The sequence below is a fragment of the Lithobates pipiens genome, unplaced genomic scaffold, assembly GCF_037356315.1.
Source record: "Lithobates pipiens isolate NorthernLeopardFrog02 unplaced genomic scaffold, aLitPip1_a1.2 Scaffold_22, whole genome shotgun sequence".
Taxonomy (NCBI): Eukaryota; Metazoa; Chordata; class Amphibia; order Anura; family Ranidae; genus Lithobates; species Lithobates pipiens.
In genome coordinates this window covers 330,364,341-330,385,769 of record NW_027507784.1, presented here as the reverse complement: position 1 = coordinate 330,385,769, position 21,429 = coordinate 330,364,341, and positions in this window count along the sequence as shown.

Sequence of the window (21,429 nt, the reverse complement as noted above, 5' to 3'; positions counted from 1 at the left end):
AATAGGGCCCCATCATTGGTGTCAGTTGGAGAAATAGTGCCCCATCATTGGTGTCAGTGGGAGGAATAGAGCCCCATTGTTGGTGTCAGCTGGAGGAATAGGGCCCCATCATTGGTGTCAGTTGGAGAAATAGTGCCCCATCATTGGTGTCAGTGGGAGGAATAGAGCCTCATTGTTGGTGTCAGCTGGAGGAATAGGGCCCCCATCATCACTGTCAGTAGGAGAAATAGTGCCCCATCATTGGTGTCAGTGGGAGGAATAGAGCCCCATTGTTGGTGTCTGCTGGAGGAATAGGGCCCCCATCATCACTGTCAGTAGGAGAAATAGTGCCCCATCATTGGTGTCAGTGGGAGGAATAGAGCCCCATTGTTGGTGTCTGCTGGAGGAATAGGGCCCCATCATCACTGTCAGTGGGAGAAATAGTGCCCCATCATTGGTGTCAGTGGGAGGAATAGTGCCCCCATTGTTGGTGTCAGTGGGAGGAATAGTGCCCCATTGTTGGTGTGATGTGCACAATGAAAATATTTGTTTCATTTCATATTTGTTTGTTAAGTTAATAATTTGGTTTTGTCATATTCGTTATGATGGAATGGTTTGTTTTCAGAATATGTTTTATATATTTAGATTCATTTTTATATATTTGTTATTTTTGAATCAAATTCAAATTTGAAAAGGAATTTGAATTTCAAAATGAATTCAAAACGAAAACGTCTTGCGATAGATTAAGGTATAAAAGTGAAATAAGATGACAATTATTACTTTTGGATTCTTTATAGAATCTAATAAACAAATAATAGAATAAAATAAAACAAACTAGAACAGAATAGAATATAAAAGAAAATTGCATAGAAAAAAAAGACTAGAAGAGTATAAAATACATGAATAGAATAGAACAGACTACAAACAGAATAGGAATCATCATCTTATTTCACTTTTATACTTTACTGTATTTATTGCAATATGTTTCCATTTTGAATTCAAATTCATTTTCAATTCAAATTCATTTTCAAATTCGGATATTTCATTTTGGCATAGTTTATTTTGGATCCATTGAAATTCAATACTATGTTGATTCGGAAATTTGGATACATCAGAATCTTCGAATAATGAAAATTTTGTCCAAATTTTGATTTGTAATGAGACCGAATCGCACATGTCTAATTCCTACATACCGTGGGACCATGGAGAACAAATGTAACCACCAGGAAGTCAGATCACAGCAGAAAAAAGAAAAGGGAATGTGGAGATTTAAAAATACAGTGCCTTGAAAAAGTATTCATACCCCTTGAAATGTTCCACATGTTGTCATGGTACAACCAAAAATGTAAATGTATTTTATTGGGATTTTATGTGATAGACCAACACAAAGTGGCACATAATTGTGAAGTGGAAGGAAAATGATAAATGGTCCTCAATTTTTTTTTACAAATAAATATGTGAAAAGTGTGGGGTACATTTGTATGGCGCCCCCCGGAGTCAATACTTTGCAGAACCGCCTTTCACTGCAATTACAGCTGCAAGTCTTTTTGGGGATGTCTCTACCAGCTTTGCACATCTAGAGAGGGACATTTCTGCCCATTCTTCTTTGCAAAATATCTCAAGCTCTGTCCGATTGGATGGAGAGCGTCTGTGAACAGCAATTTTCAAGTCTTGCCACAGATTCTCAATTGGATTTAGGTCTGGACTGTGACTGGGCCATTCTAACACATGAATATGCTTTGATCCAACTCTAAATCGATAATGGCAAACCTTGGCACCCCAGATGTTTTTGAACTACATTTCTCATGATGCTCAATTACACTGGGAAATGTAGTTCCAAAACACCTGGGGTGTCAGGGTTTGCCATCACTGATATAAACCATTATGTTTCGGGTCGTTGTCCTGCTGGAAGGTGAACCTCCACCCCAGTCTCAAGTCTTTTGCAGACTCTAACAGGTTTTCTTCTAAGATTGTCCTGTATTTGGCTCCATCCATCTTCCCATCAACTCTGACCAGCTTCCCTGTCCCCGCTGAAGAAAAGCATCCCCACAACATGATTCTGCCACCACCATGTTTCACGGTGGGGATGGTGTGTTCAGGGTGATGTGCAGTGTTAGTTAGTACTGTGTCCCCCACATGGCTTCTTGAAAACTGCAAACAGGACTTCTTATGACTTTCTATCACCAATGTCTTTCTTCTTGTCACTCTTCCATAAAGGGCAGATTTGTGGAGAGCACGACTAATAGTTGTCCTGTGGACAGATTCTCCCCCCTGAGCTGTGGATCTCTGCAGCTCCTCCAGGGTTACCATGGACCTCTTGGCTGCTTCTCTGATCAATGCTCTCCTTGCCCGGCCGGTCAGTTTAGGTGGACGGCCATGTCTTGGTAGGTTTGCAGTTGTGCCATATGCTATCCATTTTCTGATGATGGATTGAACAGAGCTCCGTGAGATGTTCAAAGCTTGGGATATTTTATTTATAACCTAACCCTGCTTTATACTTCTCTACAACTTTATCTCTGACCTGTCTGGTGTGTTCCTTGGCCTTCATGATGCTGTCTGTTCACTAAGGTTCTCTAACAAACCACTGAGGGCTTCACAGAACAGCTGTATTTATACTGAGATTAAATTAAACACAGGTGGACACTATTTAATAATTAGGTGACTTCTGAAGGCAATTGGTTCCACCAGATTTTAGTTAGGGGTATCAGAGTAAAGGGGGCTGAATACAAATACACTTTTCACAAATTTATTTATAAAAAAAAAAAAATGAGGACCATTTATTATTTTCCTCCCACTTCACAATTATGTGCCACTTTGTTCACATGAAATCCCAAAATATACATTTATGTTTTTGGTTGTAACATGACATTTCAAGGAGTATTAATATTTTTTCAAGGGACTTTACATACTTAACCGGTTCCCGACTGGCGCACGCCGATGTACGTCGGCAGAATGGCACAGGCAGGCAAATGGGCGTACCTGTACGTCCCTTTAAATTTGTCGCCCTGCCATCACGAGCGCGCCACCGGTGGCGCGGTCGCGTGGCGGTCGGGACCCCCGCGAGTCCGGTCGCGGGTCTCACGGACTCGATCGCCGCGGGCATACCCGCAATCGTCTCACAGGGCGGCTGAACGGAGAAATGTCGTTGTAAACAGCATCTCCCCATTCTGCCTAGCAACTAGTGACGCTGATTTCTGCTCCATGTGATTGGAGCAGTGATCAGTGTTCACTAAATGAAAGCCCAACCCCCCCACAGTTAGTAACACACCCCTAGGAACACTTAACCCCTACACTGCCACCCACTGGTTAACCCCTTCACTGCCAGTGTCATTTACACAGGAATCACTGCATTTATATAGCACTGATTGCTGTATAAATGACAACGGTCCCAAAAATGTGTCAAAAATGTCCGATGTGTCCGCCATAATGTCAAAGTCACAATAAAAATCGCTGATCGCCGCCATTACTAGTAAAAAAAAAAATATTAATAAAAATGCCATAAAACTATCCCCTATTTTGTAAACGCTATAACTTTTGCGTAAACCAATCAATAATTGCTTATTGCAATTTTTTTTTTTTTACCAAAAATATGTAGAATACGTATCGGCCTAAACTGAGGGAATTTTTTTTTTTTATATATATTTTTGGGGGATATTTATTATAACAAAAAGTAAAAAATAATGCGTTTTTTTTCAAAATTGTCGCTCTATTTTTGTTTATAGCGCAAAAAATAAAAACCGCAGAGGTGATCAAATACCACCAAAAGAAAGCTCTATTTGTGGAAAAAAAAGGACGTAAATTTTGTTTGGGAGCCACGTCGCACGGCCGTGCAATTGTCAGTTAAAGCGACGCAGTGCCGAATCGCAAAAAGGGGTCTGGTCTTTGACCAGCAAAATGGTCCGGGGCTGAAGTGGTTAAATAGGACTTTCTGTCGCACTAAGGGCCCGATCGGATTTTCCAACAATATAATCCGATCGGGCCCTTAGTGTGACAGAAAGTCCTATTTAAAGAGGGATTCCACCTACAAAAAAAATATTAAAAGCCAGCAGCTATAAATACTACAGCTGCTGACTTTTAATAAATGGACACTTACCTGTCCCGGGTTCCAGCGATGCCGGCAAACGAGGCCGATCGATCGCTCGGCTCTCGGCTGCTGCCGCCACCATTCTAGGTGAGGAAATCAGGAAGTGAAGCGAATCGGCTTCACTTCCCGGTTCCCTACTGCGCATGCGCGAGTCGCGCAGCGCAATAGGAATTGTCCGCGCTGTCTCTGGGACCCGTGTGTGTCCCAGCAGACAGCGCTGGCAGGACAGGAAATGGCGTAGACTCCCACGGGAGTCTATGCCCGGAAGTGGGTGTAAATACCTGTCTTTGACAGGTATCTGCACCCCCCTCCCCCCTGAAAGGTGCCAATTGTGACACCGGAGGGGGGGAGGGTTCCGATCAGCGGAAGTTCCACTTTAGGGTGGAACCCCGCTTTAAGTATGTAAAGTGCCTTGAAAAAGTATTAATACCCCTTGACATGTCATGTTACAACCAAAAACATAAATGTATATTTTGGGCGTGTGGGCTCTATCGGACTTTTTCCGTTGGAATTTCGGACGGAAAAAATTTGAGAGCAGGACCTCAAATTTTCCAACAACAAAATCCGATCTGACTTTTTTTCCGATCGTTTGTAGAGAATTCTGATCGGACAAAGTGCCGCGCATGCTCAGATCAAATTACGAGACCAAAGCTATTGGCTACTAGCCTGAACGTAGTCCCATCATGGCGAACTCGGATTTTCTGACAACTTTGTCCGACCGTGTGTATGCAACACCAGTTTCGGACAAAATACGTCGAAAAAAAAAAATCAGACGGATTTTGTTGTCGAAATGTCCGACCGTGCGTACGGGGGCTAAGAAGAAGAAAACATCCAACATGGTGTTGGCTTCAGGAGTAGTGGGGGAGAAACGGCCTACAGCCAAAACCAATTCATGCTTCATAATTCTAATATATAGAGAACTTACTAAGCGCTAGTTTATTTAGTTAATGGGGTTCTGACTTTTCTTTGGCAGGACTCTCTTTCTCTTTGATGATGTATTAATGATTAATGAAGTATTAATTTGTGTCTCTTATATCTGCCTGGAGTTTAGCTTTAACCATTTTGCTGCCACCGATGTGTGTCATACGTCAGCAGCAGCACCAGCACAGAAGCAAAGTTCTGCCTATTTGTGGTCATTTTCTCAGCCAACTGTCACTGTGGAAGTGATCTGCGCCACCTGATCATAATAATGTACAACTGCTGCAATTTTCTGAAAAATTCAGTGCAATATGGCAACCTGTAGGTCTTCTGTACATCATTGGTGTATGGAACGCCCCCAGAAATGCCATTTCCTGCTTGTGCCATCCTTCACTTTCCTACCGAAGGGTTCATTTTTTTTTTCTGTGCTGACTTCTTCCTGTGAAACTGTTACAATGTTAAAGCGGAGGTCCACCCTAAAGTGGACCTTCCGCTCATTGGAACCCTCCCCCCCTCCGGCGCCACAATTGGCACCTTTCAAGGGGGGAGGGGGGTGCAGGTACCTGTACAGTACAGGTATCTGCACCCACTTCCGGCATAGCTATCCGTGGAAAGGGGCGTAGATTACGCCCCTTTCCGAAAGTCCCCCGCTGCCTGCTGGGAAACACACGGATCCCAGAGGCAGCGGGGACCATCCTTATTGCGCAGCGCGACTCGCGCATGCGCAGTAGGGAACCGGGAAATGAAGCCGAAAGGCTCCACTTCCTGATTCCCATACCCAAGATGGCGGCGGCAGCACCCGAGAGACGATCGAGAGATCAGCTTCGGGTGCCGACATCGCGGGCGCGCTGGGCGGGTAAGTGTCCTTATTTTAAAAGTCAGCAGCTGCAGTATTTGTAGCTGCTGGCTTTTAAAAAAAAAAAAATGGCGGAACTCCCGGCGGACTCCCGCTTTAATGTGTGGTGGATCTGAGGAACTGATTGGCTAATTTTTCTGTAGATCTACATTAAAAAAAAGGGGCTCTTCAGTTCCCGAGGAGAGAGCTGCTAGAATAGCTGTCAAAATGTAGGTCATTGTGCTCAGGGCCATCTTTAATATTGATTGGACCCTGGGCAAAACTTTTCTTGGGCCCCCCCCCCCCCATGCAGTTTTGCTCTCCACCTGCTCTGAGACATATAATAATTAGCAGCTACACTCAAAATCAGTTTACTGAATCAGATCAGGCAGCGTTTGCGATAGAGGTTACAGTATATCATTACCGCTCACTGACTGGTTGCTAGAGGTTACAGCACACATTACAGCTCACTGATTAGTTACTAGAGGTTACAGCACATGATTTCTGCTTGTTGATTGGTTGCTAGAGATTACTGTGTATATGACCTCAGGGAGGCATGATATACATATGAATGCTGCCAGCTGCCTCTATTTACATATGAATGTCGCTGCTATTTAAATATGCTGGTAATTTACATGTAAACACAGGGTCTGCAGGGGAGTCATCTGTACACAACAATAAGACAGAGCTGGACAGCATTAGTAACAGCACTTCACACTGAGATATTGGGACACAGCACAGGACTAAAACCTCAAGGGACGAGGGAATTTAAACTTGGATAGCTGGCATGTATGAGGCAGCTGCTTTGGGCCCCACAACGATGACAGGGCCCAGGGCAGCTGCCCCTTTTGCCCTGCCTTAAAAATGTCCCTGGTTGTGCTGCCAGAGGCTCCAGAAACCTGAGGACTCTTAAGGCTGGGTTCACATTGCAGCGATGCGGGAACGCTGCGAATCCGCTGCGGGTTCCCGCATCGCATACCTCCCGGCGGCAGTTCACACTGCCCTATGCGAACTGCTGGGAGTGTCAGTGAAACGTTAATGACACCCCCAGATCAGTTCGCATATCGCAGTGCGATCTGCAAACTCGGACAGGAATCGGATCGCATGGTGTGAACACCCATGCGATCAGATTCTGCTGCGAACCAAAAAAAGGGTCCTGTGCGAGTTTGTGCCGGGTGCAATGCGAATTCAGCCATACTATCTGTATGGCTGAACTCGCATCGCACAGAGATCGCATGTGATTTGCACTGCAGTGCGGTGCGAATCACATCCGATTCTCATCACCACAGCAGTGTGAACCCAGCCTAAAGGAGAAGTCCAGCCTGAGCTTTTTAGGCTGGGCTTCTCCTCTGGGTCACAGGAGTGCAATTTGTTTTCCGTTTTCAGCTGAGGTAAGTATGAATTAAAAAAAAAAAAAAAAACATACTTCTATTTTAACTAACAAGGATAGCCTTTTAGGGCTCTTTGCCATAACATGGAGTAAATGGGCTCTGTGCTACCTCTTGAGAATTGTTCTCAGTCAACTGTCACTGTGGAAGTAATTTGGGCCAGCTGATCACCTCCAGGGGTGCTGTAATATATATTTTTTTCAATCTGCAGATGCTCTAATTTTCTGAAAAATGTTCTGCACTATGGCAGCCTACATAGTTAGTCAGGTTGCAAAAAACTACCAAGGATGGACTGATGGCTTATTAAGGATCTTTACTAATATGGACTTTGGGTGCTACCTCTTGTCCATGATTTCCCAATCATGGACAATTGCCCCTAAAGGACTAGGGATGGACCGTACCACCCCCAGTTCGGTTCGCACCAGAACATATTCGAAAATTGTGAAAGTTTGGAACCGAATCATGAACCCCATTGAAGTCTATGGGACCCAAACATGAAAAATCAAAAGTGCCCAATTCGAAGGCTTATATGCAAGTAATTGGGCATGCAATAGTTATAGAGGCCTGGGTACTGACCTGGAGGACAATTATCAATGAAAAAAACATTTTTTAAAAAGTTCATATTTAAATGAGCAGTGATTTATGGATGCTTAAAGTGAAACCATAAAATTGAAAAATACCTTTCAATATAGTGCCTGGGGGGGTCCCCTTATTCTACCTGCAAAGTACCGTAAAGGAGAAGCTGCTGCAGAAATAATTGCATATAAGATTAGAGATTTTTTGGATAAATTCTGGTGTCTCTCCCACAGTCTTTGGATAGAAGTAAAAGGTGTGGAAAAATTGGTCTTTGGGTGTTGTTGGTGCCTTCACACCTTAACACTATAGAAGTACTTTTGATGAAAGCAAGAATAGGCCTTGCTGTCAAAAATCTAAATGATACAGTGCCTTGCGAAAGTATTCGGCCCCCTTGAACGTTTCAACCTTTTGCCACATTTCAGGCTTCAAACATAAAGATATAAAATTTAAATTTTTTTGTGAAGAATCACCAACAAGTGGGACACAATTGTGAAGTGGAATGAAATCTATTGGATAATTTAAACTTTTTTAGCAAATAAAAAACTGAAAAGTGGTGCGTGCAAAATTATTCGGCCCCTTTACTTTCAGTGCAGCAAACTCACTCCAGAAGTTCAGCGAGGATCTCTGAATGATCCAATATTGTCCTAAATGACTGATGGTGATAAATAGAATCCACCTGTGTGTAATCAAGTCTCTGTATAAATGCACCTGCTCTGTGATAGTCTCAGGTTTCTGTTGAAAGCGCAGAGAGCATCATGAAGGCCAAGGAACACACCAGGCAGGTCCGTAATACTGTTGTGGAGAAAGCCGGATTTGGATACAAAAAGATTTCCCAAGCTTTAAACATCCCAAGGAGCACTGTGCAAGCGGTCATTTTGAAATGGAAGGAGTATCAGACCACTGCAAATCTACCAAGACCTGGCCGTCCCTCTAAACTTTCAGCTCAGACAAGGAGAAGACTGATCAGAGATGCAGCCAAGAGGCCCATGATCACTCTGGATGAACTGCAGAGAACTACAGCTGAGGTGGGAGAGTCTGTCCATAGGACAACAATCAGTCGTACACTGCACAAATCTGGCCTTTATGGAAGAGTGGCAAGAAGAAAGCCATTTCTCAAAGATATCCATAAAAAGTCTCGTCTAAAGTTTGCCACAAGCCACCTGGGAGACACACCAAACATGTGGAAGAAGGTGCTCTGGTCAGATGAAACCAAAATCAAACTTTTTGCCCACAATGCAAAACGATATGTTTGGCGTAAAAGCAACACAGCTCATCACCCTCAACACACCATCCCCACTGTCAAACATGGTGGTGGCAGCATCATGGTTTGGGCCTGCTTTTCTTCAGCAGGGACAGGGAAGATGGTTAAAATTGAGGGGAAGATGGATGTAGCCAAATACAGGACCATTCTGGATGAAAACCTGTTGGAGTCTGCAAAAGACCTGAAACTGGGACGGAGATTTATCTTCCAACAAGACAATGATCCCAAACATACAGCAAAATCTACAAAGAAGTGGTTCACAAATAAACGTATCCAGGTGTTAGAATGGCCAAGTCAAAGTCCAGACCTGAATCCGATCGAGAATCTGTGGATAGAGCTGAAAACTGCTGTTCACAAACGCTCTCCATCCAACCTCACTGAGCTCCAGCTGTTTTGCAAGGAAGAATGGGCAAGAATTTCAGTCTCTCGATGTGCAAAACTGATAGAGACATACCCCAAGCGACTTGCAGCTGTAATCGCAGCAAAAGGTGGCGCTACAAAGTATTAACACAAGGGGGCCGAATCATTTTGCACACCCCACTTTTCATTTTTTTATTAGTTAAAAAAGTTTCAAAAATCCAATAGATTTCGTTCCACTTCACAATTGTGTCCCACTTGTTGGTGATTCTTCACAAAAAATAAAAATGTTATATCTTTATGTTTGAAGCCTGAAATGTGGCAAAAGGTTGAAAAGTTCAAGGGGGCTGAATACTTTCGCAAGGCACTGTACGCACCTGTCAAACAGGTGTGGAAAAATTGGTCTTTGGGTGTCGTTGGCGCCTTGACAATCATAACCCTATAGAGGTGCTCTCGATGAAAGCAAGAATTGGTCAAACAGGTGTGGAAAAATTGGTCCTTCTTTGGGTGTTAATTGTGACCATGAAACCTATACCAAAAAAATTCTTACAGATGAAATTAACACCCACAATGCTAGGCAGCCTAGAAGTCCTGGAGAGATCCCACATCCCAAAAACACTTAATCAGCGACATCAGCCTCAGGGGATTCATAGCTGCTGGTAATCCAGGACTGATTCATTTTGATAAATGTCAGACGGTCGACCGAGTCTGTGGACAGACGCGTTCTATTATCAGTAACAAAACCTCCAGCAGCACTGAATGCCCATTCAGAAAGCATGCTGGATGCAGGGCTGCCCAAAAGCTCAAATGCATACTGGGCAAGTTCTGGCCAGTGGTCTAGTCTCATGACCCAGTAAGCCAGTGGATTGTCGACTGGAAAGCTCTCCATCATGTTTTCGCCCCTAGATAATCGTCCACCGTGTGATGCAGATGCTGCCCATGGGATGTGGAAGCAGACAGCCCTGGGTGGCAAGGACTAAAAAAATAATGAAATGTATCACTTAGGTGGCTGCCTTCTCCGCCGCTCCTCTCTTGACCAACAAAAGTCTGAAAACTACGTTTTCTCGACGGTGTAACCTACCAGAATGGGGAAAAGCATTAGATAAACTCCTTTTTAGGGTTTTCTCAGGAGATTTCATGTTATGCACTTTCTGTGGGGACGGGATGGGTTCTGAGACTTCCCCCTTGTAACGGTGGTCAAGGAGGGTTGCCAACCAGTAATCATCCTTCTCCTTTACGGCATGTATTCTTGGGTCCTTTTGCAAGCTTTGAAGCATGAGGGAGCCCATGCACCGTAAATTTGCGGAGGCATGAGAAGCAGACTCCTCGGGGTCACTGAAGATTATAGTATCTGGGACTGCCTCCTTCCAGTCACGTACTACTCCCAAGGGTTCTGGGGATGGAAAGCCATCTCTTACTGTTTGAGGTATGTCTTTCTCTGCTTCAATGCCTCCAAAACTGCCAGAAACCTCCTCCTCCTCCCTCTCTTGTCTGTTCTGCGGCATAGGAACAATGGTGTCTGCATAAAGTGGGCTTTGAGAAGAAAGGAAGTCCTACTGTTCCTCCTGCTGCTCTGCCTCAAGTGCCCTGTCCATAATGCCACGCAGAGCATGCTACAGCAGGAACACAACAGGGATTGTGTCACTGATGCATGCATTGTCATGGCTCACCATCCTTGTGGTCTCCTCAAATGGTAACAGTACAGCATCCTTTATGAGCAGCCATTGGCGTGGGGAAAAAAAGCTGAGCCGGCCTGAGCCTGTCCTTGTGCCATACTCATACAGGTACTCATTGACAGCCCTCTGCTGCATGTGTAGCCGCTGCAGCATTACCAAAGTCGAGTTCCACCTGGTGGGCATGTCACAAATCAGGTGGTTTACGTGGAGGTGGAATTCCCACTGAATTTCAGCCAACCGAGCACTAGCTGTGTATGACCACCTGAAATGGCTACAGACTGTTCTGGGCTGCTTTAGCAGATCTTCCAACCCTGGGTACCTATTTACTAAATGCTGAATCACCAAACTGAGGACATGTGCCAGGCCTGTCCCAACAATCCAGGTTGGGGAGTGGCCAGGGCTCCTTAGAACACCCCAGACAGCTCCACCTCTCTTCCTCTTCTTCCTTCTAGAATCCTCTAGAAGCAGAAGGGAGGTAACCAAAAGACTATGCTATCTGTGAATCACCAGCCTACTCTGAGCCACTCCCAGCCCACACAGATCAAAACAGGCCTTTAGCTAGGCCTGCCTAAATTTACCTGCACTACAGAAAAATCTCACTCTAGCACCTACACTAGGTAGAGGGTGCTACAGCTATATTACTGTTGTTAGGGACATGCAGCCAACCAGCCAGGGAATTGGTGACTGGCATAGGATGATAGTTGCTCTGGTAGTGAAGGGGTGTTGTGCTTGTCCCCTTCACTGGCAGTTGGTTCCCCTCATTTCAGGATCAGACCTGAGTCACAGAATACCTAGGGACCTAGCCTGGGTGTCACGGGAGAGATGTAGAGGGGACCCCTGACAGAGAGCAAGCAACAGTACAGCAAGTTAGCCTCGGGTTGCTAGAGGGTTAACTGTGTTTATTGTGGCTTGCCTCTGAATCTGCAGTTATGCATTAATGCTGACTATGACATGGAGCAGGGGACACTTCACACTGCAGGATCTCTATGTTTCCAGCCATCAGCCAGACCAGGTAGCACTGCTCATATCAGGAGGCACTGGGCACCTTGGAATCCATCACATCAGGTAAACACTCACTTACTAAGTGGGAGGGCTTAATTTGTTTTTTTCCCCCCAGGCAAGGTACCTCAGGAACCCATTTTACTAGCAGGGGTACTATACAGTCGGCCATACCTGCCAAAAAGCCAAACCAACGGTGGAGCATCCCTACCAAACACTGTTTAGAATAGATACTACACTTGATCCTCACCAAAAGATCAAGAAATAGAGTATGTAGGTGCAAAAAGTGAGCACACTAAAAGTGAAAAACAACTAAGTATACATATAGTAGAGCTGCCCAATTCTGGCTAAAATGAGAATCACAATTTTTTTGCTTAGAGGATAGATCACGATTCTCTCACGATTCTCGTGAAGTAACATCTTTCACATTAAAAGAAAAAAAATTGTGCTAATATTAGTATAATATAATAAGTATATTTTTTCCCCAAAAAATTGCATTTGAAAGACTGCTGGGCAAGTACAGTGTGACATAGCGCACGCCGATGTACGTCAGCAGAATGGCACGGGCAGGCAAATGGGCGTACCTGTACGTCCCTTTAAATTTGCCGCCCTGCCATCGGGAGCACGCTGCTGGCTGCGCGCTCCCATGTTGGTCGGGACCCCCGTGAGTCCGGTCGCGGGTCCCGCGGACTCGATCGCTGCGGGCATACCCGCGATCGTCTCACGGGACGGCCGAATGAAGAAATGCCGCTGTAAACAGCATTTCTCCATTCTGCCTAGCAACTAGTGACACTGATCTCTGCTCCATGTGATTGGAGCAGAGATCAGTGTTCACTAAATGAAAGCCCAGCCCCCAACAGTTAGTAACACACCCCTAGGAACCCTTAACCCCTACACTGCCACCCACTGGTTAACCCCTTCACTGCCAGTGTCATTTACACAGGAATCACTGCATTTATATAGCAGTGATTGCGGTATAAATGACAATGGTCCCAAAAATGTGTCAAAAATGTCTGATGTGTCCGTCACAATGTCGCAGTCACAATAAAAATCGCTGATCGCCGCCATTACTAGTAAAAAAAAAATATTAATAAAAATGCCATAAAACTATCCCCTATTTTGTAAACGCTATAACTTTTGCGCAAACCAATCAATAATCGCTTATTGCGATTTTTTTTTTACCAAAAATATGTAGAAGAATACGTATCGGCCTAAACTGAGGGCAAAAAATGTTTTTTTATATATTTTTGGGGGATATTTATTATAACAAAAAGTAAAAAAGAATGCGTTTTTTTCAAAATCGTCACTCTATTTTTGTTTATAGCGCAAAAAAATTAAAACCGCAGAGGTGATCAAATACCACCAAAAGAAATCTCTATTTGTGGGAAAAAAAAGGACGTCAATTTTGTTTGGGAGCCACGTCGCATGACCGCGCAATTGTCAGTTAAAGCGACGCAGTGCCGAATCGCAAAAAGTGGTCTGGTCTTTGACCAGCAAAATGGTCCGGTCTGTAAGTGGTTAAACAGTGCTTGCAGTCTTGCAGCCCTTCTCAGAACAATGGGTATTCTCAAAACTGGAACAAAAAAGAAATAAGGAGGGCGCACCGACCTTGTGCATTACCAATGGTAAATTTTATTAAAAGCATAAAAACAATGTCTATACTCGCAAACGAGCATGTAAAAGATGCTAGTCAATTGCTGAAACTGCGTCTCGAGACACCTGCAACCCGGACCTGATGTTGAGAGGATCAGAAGATATCCCAAATGGCTGACGTGTTTCAAGGGCGTACCCTTTTCATCAGAGCCTAAGCGGTGCCACCACACACAAGGTGTACACATGGCCGTCTTTAATATTGATTGGACCCTGGGCAATATTTTTCTTGGGGCCCCCCCACCCCCCCCATGAAGTTTCGCTCTCCACCTGCTCTGAGACATACAATAAATAGCAGCTAGACTCAAAATCAGTTTACTGAATCAGATCAGACAGCTATTGCGATTGGTTGTCAGAGCTTACAGCAGTGATGGCAAACCTTGGCACCCCAGATGTTTTGGAACTACATTTCCCATGATGCTCATGCACTCTGCAGTGTAGGTGAGCATCATGGGAAATGTAGTTCCAAAACATCTGGGGTGCCAAGGTTCGCCATCACTGGCTTACAGTGTGTCATTTATCATTACCGCTCACTGACTGGTTGTTAGAGGTTACAGCACATATTATGGCTCACTGATTAGTTGCTAGAGGTTACAGCACATGATGTCTTCTTGTTGACTGGTTGCTAGAGATTACTGTGAATATGACCTCAGGGGGGCATGGTATACATATCAATGCCGCTGGCCGCTGCTATTTATGTATAAATGCCACCTTTATTTACATATGAATGCCACTGCTATTTACATATGAATGCTAGTAATTTACATGTAAAAACAGGACTTGCAGGTGAGTCATCTGTACACAACAATAGGGCACAGCTGGGCAGCATTAGTAGCAGAACTTCACACTGAGATATTGGGACACAGCATGGGACTAAAACCTTAAGGGACAAGGGAATTTAAACCAGGATAGTTGGCAAGTATGAGGCAGCTGCTTTGGGCCCCACGACAATGACAGGGCCCAGGGCAGCTGCTCCTTTTGCCCTGCCTTAAAAACGGCCCTGGTTGTACACATGGTCCTCCTCCAAAGAGAAAGGACCTGGGCCCTGATCTCCTGGAGCACAAGACTCCTGATGGGGACTTGGGTACTTATGGTCCAACTGGCTGAAACCAAGCTGACCCCAGTCTTCAAGGGACCTGCTGAGGCAAGGTCCACCCAAGTACTAGGTGGGTCTCCTCTGAAGGAAGCCCTCATGGAAGCGGGAGATGAATACCATAAGGCCCTCCCCCAATGACTTTTAAGGCAAGCCTGATAATCTACACCCTACTAATTGGGAGTTAGAAAAGTAGAGCTTTACTACCTCTAATTGTGGCGAACCAGCTATGGTTTCAGGGGACAATAAGCCACCCATTGGTTAGAGGACAGGGCCGAGTTAAAGCCAATGCCTATTAGGAAAACAATGGCTGGTGATGGAATGAAAAGAATGGCAGATATTCAGTCTTGTTTGGGCGCGGTATAATATGTTCAGATGGTATATCCATGGTAGCCAAGTCTGTTTTGTCAGGGATGAGTGTTCGGGAGTCATTGATCTAAGCGTGCGCGTTGACAGCCTATGTCGAGCTCTGACGTGATTTCGGGAGGTTTGGATAAGAATTTGTAAGAACCGCGGCCTGTTTTGGAAGGAAAATTAGAGAAGAGAGAGCTGGGCGTTTCCTTGGAATTAGAAGGAAAGACAAGATAATGAGCCACCCAGGAGCTGGAGATGAAGGCTCTGCGCTTGCCGGTGAAGCTTCTTTTGACCGTGGAGAAGGAGGAATTTGTTTGTCTGGGCTGTTGCTATGATCTTACGTGCCCAGGGACAGAAGTACCAACACGTTTATCTTCTTCTTTATTCTTACCTTATACAACTGTGTCTACTCGGGACCTAAAGCTAAACTCCAGTTGTACCGGCTCATCTCCTGGACTGAAATGGCTTACTCTGATTTCACTGCACACTGTGAGCTTCTCACAATTAAAAGCCGCAGCCAGTCGTAGCTCACCTCATTTTCTGGTTGGAGGACATCTAACATCATCTAGCTCTTTCCTCACCAGCTTGACTGTCCCCCAACCCGGCCCTTTCATTCATTGGATTTCAGTTCTTTCAGTCATTACAGGTGGGAATTACCTAGGGTGGTCTGCATGTAAATTCAGGCTACCTAGCAATGCCCACTTCCTCCATACTGACACCTACCACTCAATGCATTTTGAAATTTGCATAATCCCTCCCACTGCTTGAATAGGGGCTGGGTTCTCTCAAGAGGAGTACGGAGGCAGGATGCTGTGATGTTTTCAGCAAGCTATGTACAACAATCTGCTGGCCCCTTCCACCAGCCATGATCTGCCTGCACTGCATGGAGAAGCACTGGATATCTGCTACTCCGGAGGGTTGAGGGGATCTCAGTATTCCTGATTTTCTGTTCAGAAAATTATAGTGGGCTGTATATTATGGCATGTCTGGAGTTTATTCAAACTTGTAGAGTTACTAAGGGCTTGATTTAACCACTAATATGCAGGCGCAGTCTATTTACTCCACTGCAGGTGGCGATCAACCGCAGCTGCACTGCAAAGGGATAGGAAGTCAAGAGGAACATGGTTCCTCTATGGTTTCCTGGGTCACTGGGGCAGTGATCCAGTTGAATGCTGGCAGCCTATGTGACACTGGTGGCCATCTTGGGTCAGGCAGAGTCTGTTTAACCACTTCCCGACCAGTGCGCGACGATGTACGTCGACAGAATGGCACGGGCAGGCATATTGGCGTACATGTACGTCCAATATTCGATGCCGCCGTGCCATCGGGAGCGCGCCGCCGGCAGTGCACTCCCGCGCTGGTCGGGACCCCCGTGAGTCCGGTTGCGGGACCCGCGGACTCGATCGCCGTGGGCATCCCCGCGATCGTGTCACGGAGCGGCCGAATGGAGGAAATGCTGTGTAAACAACATTTTTCCATTCTGCCTAGCAACTAGTGACGCTGATCTCTGCTCCATGTGATTGGAGCAGAGATCAGTGTACACTAAATGAAAGCCCAACCCCCCCACAGTTAGTAACACGCCCCTAGGAACACTTAACCCCTACACTGCTACCCACTGGTTAACCCTTTCACTGCCAGTGTCATTTACACAGGAATCACTGCATTTATATAGCAGTGATTACTGTATAAATGACAATGGTCCCAAAAATGTGTCAAAAATGTCCGATGGGTCCCCCACAATGTCGCAGTCACAATAAAAATCGCAGATCGCCGCCATTACTAGTAAAAAAAAAAATAATAAAAAATTATTAATAAAAATGCTATAAAACTATCCCTATTTTGTAAACGCTATAACTTTTGCGCAAACCAATCAATAATCGCTTATTGCGATTTTTTTTACCAAAAATATGTAGAAGAATACGTATCGGCCTAAACTGAGGGAAAAAAAATGTTTTTTTATATATTTTTGGGGGATATTTATTATTACAAAAAGTAAAAAATAATGCGTTTTTTTCAAAATGATCGCTCTATTTTTGTTTATAGCGCAAAAAATAAAAACCGCAGGGGTGATCAAATACCACCAAAAGAAAGCTCTATTTGTGGGAAAAAAAGGACGTCAATTTTGTTTGGGAGCCACGTCGCACGACCGCGCAATTGTCAGTTAAAGCGACGCAGTGCCGAATCGCAAAAAGTGGTCTGGTCTTTGACCAGCAAATTGGTCCGGTCTGAAAGTGGTTAAAGAGGAATTGCAGTCTGCTCACATAATTTGTAATAAAAACATCTGTGCGATTCTGAATCTTCCCTCCAACCACTTTGCATATTTTATATATACTGTGATTCTGTACTTGCCATATACGCTGCAGAAATCTCCCTCCACTAAGTCTGGCTGCATCCGATTTAACTGTGGGGAGCTGAAGCTGCTGCCTGTTGGCTTCCTGGATTTACACAGACACACATAGACACACCTCCAGCTCTGCAGCCCTGCAGCTCCAGCTCTCATTGGTGCACTTATGACTCTCCCCCCCCCCCCCCCCCCCCTTCCTGGCAAACTTTCACTATAGTGAAAGAGAGAGCTGTGCATGATATCATAAGCCTAGGCTTTTTACCAGACAAGAAACAGGAAGGTATTTACTTGCAATAAAAAAGGTTTCACTATCCAAAGTTTAAAACAAAAAGGGCAGAAGATTTAATAGATGGAAAGTTTACAAAATGACTGAAGGTCCGCTTTAAGACCCTGGTAATTGGGTTTGGCCAGGGCCGTCTTAAAAGCATCATGGGCCCCTGGGCAAAGTAATGCACTGGGGCCCCTACCAGCTTGTCCCCATATACACACCTACTTTCAAGAAATAAAGTATAAATAGTTGATAGAATTAAGCATACCGGTATATTAGTACTTTCAATAATATTGATTTAAAAAAAGGACACAGTACAGGGGTGGAATGCAGAAGGGCACAGTACAGGGGTGGAATGCAGAAGGGCACAGTACAGGGGGGAATGCAGAAGGGCACAGTACAGGGGTGGAATTCAGAAGGGCACAGTACAGGGGTGGAATGCAGAAGGGCACAGTACAGGGGTGGAATGCAGAAGGGCACAGTACAGGGGTGGAATGCAGAAGGGCACAGTACAGGGGGGAATGCAGAAGGGCACAGTACAGGGGGGAATGCAGAAGGGCATAGTACACGGGGGGAATGCAGAAGGGCACAGTACAGGGGTGGAATGCAGAAGGGCACAGTACAGGGGTGGAATGCAGAAGGGCAAAACACTGGGATCAGGAGGGCACAGTATAGTTTCTGGGACGCTTCCCGGAAACACGACCATGTCGGGACAGTTTAGTAAAAAGCATGACTGTTCCAGCAAATCCGGGACAGTTGGCAAGTATACAAAATTATCGTGGGGGCCCCCATGTACCTAGGGCCCCTGAGCAGTGCCCAGGAGTGCCCTTGCATTAAGATGGCTCTGGGTTTGGCGTGCATTTAACGTAAGGGTGGTGAAGGGACAGGTCATCTGTCTGTCAGTGACAGTAATAGTGGCAGGGGAAGGTTCCAGACAAGTAGGGAAATCATAGGGATCTGCCACTCTTCCTGGAAACCTCCTTGCTTGGGCACAGACTGGCTAGGCCGCATTTCCTCAAGACATACACTGTCATTACAGCTGCTTCAAGTGCTCTGCTAATGCCGTGTGCACGCGGCCGGCCTTTTCGACGGACTAGGTCCGACGGAACCAGGGGCGTAACTAGAAATCACAGGGCCCCATAGCAAAATGTTGTATGCCCCCCCCCCCCCCCACAAAAAATGGTGGGGCTTAAATTAAATAGTGGGCGTGGTTTAAAATGCGTGGCTCAAAGGGGGTGTGGTTCGAGTCTGAGATGGATGAGGAAGGAAGGAAGCAAAGAAAAGGGATGGAGGGACAACAGGCCCAGATCCTACACCACAATAGCAATATACGTATTCCAGAAAGTTTAACAATCAACAGATAAAGATACTCCAAACAGCTGGTGTTAGCGCTTCAATAATCCTCACCTGTACCCAATGTGGCCTGCCTGTTCCCAATGCAGCGTGGCCTGCCCGTGCCCAATACTGCCTCACCTGTGCCCACTTGTGCCCAATGCAGCGTGTCCAGTGCCCAATACAGCCTCACCTGTGCCCAATGCAGTGTGGCTTGTGCCCAATGCAGCATCACCTGTGCCCATTGTAACGTGACCTGTGCCCAATGCAGCCTCACCTGTGCCCAATGCAGCATGACCTGTCTGTGCCCAATGCAGAATGTCCCATGCCCAATGCAGCCTCATCTGTGCCCAATGTGATCTCACCTGTGCCCAATGCAGCATGGCCTGCCCGTGCCCAATACAGCCTCACCTGTGCCCACCTGTGCCCAATGCATCATGATCCATGCCCAATACAGCCTCACCTGTGCCCATTGCAGCCTCACCTGTGCCCAATGCAGTCTCACTTGTGCCCACCTGTGCCCAATGCAGCCTCACCTGTGCCCAATGCAGCGTGACTGGTGCACAATGCAGCGTGACCGGTGCACAATGCAGCCTCACCTGTGCAGAGGAAGAGGCGAGCCAGTGGTGGAACTACCGGGGAGGATGAGGAATGCATACTGGAGCCCTCAAATGGCTGCTGGCAAGTGTGGGACTCCCTCAGAGTGGGGGGCTCTGGCTCTACATCCAACTTCTGGCATGTCTCTTCCAGAGCTTTCCACTGTGATTTCCACTCACCGATACCTGGCCTGGATCCCTCCTGAATGACTTTACTCAGGACGTGCTGACCAGCTGTCCTTTCTGACTCCTGTTCCCAGACACCTCTCCATAACCGTGTAAGCAGAGGCTCCCTCCCAGCCCCGAGCACCCTGCCTGAGGTACACCCCCCCCCAAGAAAGGGGGTTCCCTCAGACACAACAGTCTAACACTCCATCATCCAGTTTATCCAGCCGACAACTCCTCCCACAGCAGGTTGACCATGGGTATATGAAGGAGTCCTAGTTGGGGAATGGTCGGAGCTCCCACATGCACCTCATGGCACTCCAGCTCTCTGCCATGCCCCTTTTCCAGAACCTTCTCCCTGGAAACAGAGGAGGCACCCAAGAGCTGAGGCACATATCAGTCACCTGCTGCTATACTAAACCACTCCCCTGCCCCCAGATCAAAACAAACAGACCTAGCTCACAGCATAGGCCTGATTAAATTTACCTGCGCTGGCAGCTTACACAAAACCTACACCTAGCACGTGCCTACCTAAGGTTGAGGGTGCTACACTATAATATTAATAAAGGAATTACTAAACCGTAGCCTAGCACAGGGTTTATCAACTAGGGTTTCTCCAGAGGTTGCTATGGGTTCCTTGATTAATTTCCCACTGACACCATTGATGTCAGTGGGTAAGTTCCCACTGACACCATTGATCTTTTTAGCTATCTGTAAGGTGGGAATTCTTCCCAATGACCACAAGTGTAAGGAGCATTCATCCGACTGACCATCATACTAGTATATCATGAGTTGTAGATATAGTCCTTTTTTAGCAGGGGTTCTCTGAAACTGAAAAGTTATTTGAGGGGTTCCTTTGTGTTGAAAAGGCTGAGAAAGGCTGGCTTAGCATAACCACTTTTGAGAGTAAACATTCTCTACTCATTTAGTAAATCAGCCCCATTGCATTTGGCAGAGGTTTATACCTTTACTTGGATAGAATAAAAGTGAGATTTTTCATTATAGGGTTGAATCTACCAACTGTCCCTTTTCAACCAATCAACCTAGCGATTTTTTTTCTTTCCCTCATTTTCATTCTAAGTGAAAAATTAGAGCGGAGCTCCACCCTAAAGTGGAGCTTCCGCTCATTGGAACCCTCCCCCCCTCCGGCGCCACAATTGGCACCTTTCAGGGGGGAGGGGGGTGCAGGTACCTGTACAGTACAGGTATCTGCACCCACTTCCGGCATAGATATCTGCAGAAGCTACGCCCCTTTCCGCAGAATCTACGCCCCTTTCCGAAGGTCCCCCACTGTCTGCTGGGAAACACACGGATCCCAGAGACAGCGGGGACCATCCTTATTGCGCAGCGCGACTCGCGCATGCGCAGTAGGGAACCGGGAAATTAAGCCGCAAGGCTCCACTTCCTGATTCCCATACCCAAGATGGCGGCGGCAGCACCCGAGAGACGATCGAGAGATCGGCTTCGGGTGCCGACATCGCGGGCGCGCTGGGCGGGTAAGTGTCAGTATTTTAAAAGTCAGAAGCTGCAGTATTTGTAGCTGCTGGCTTTTAA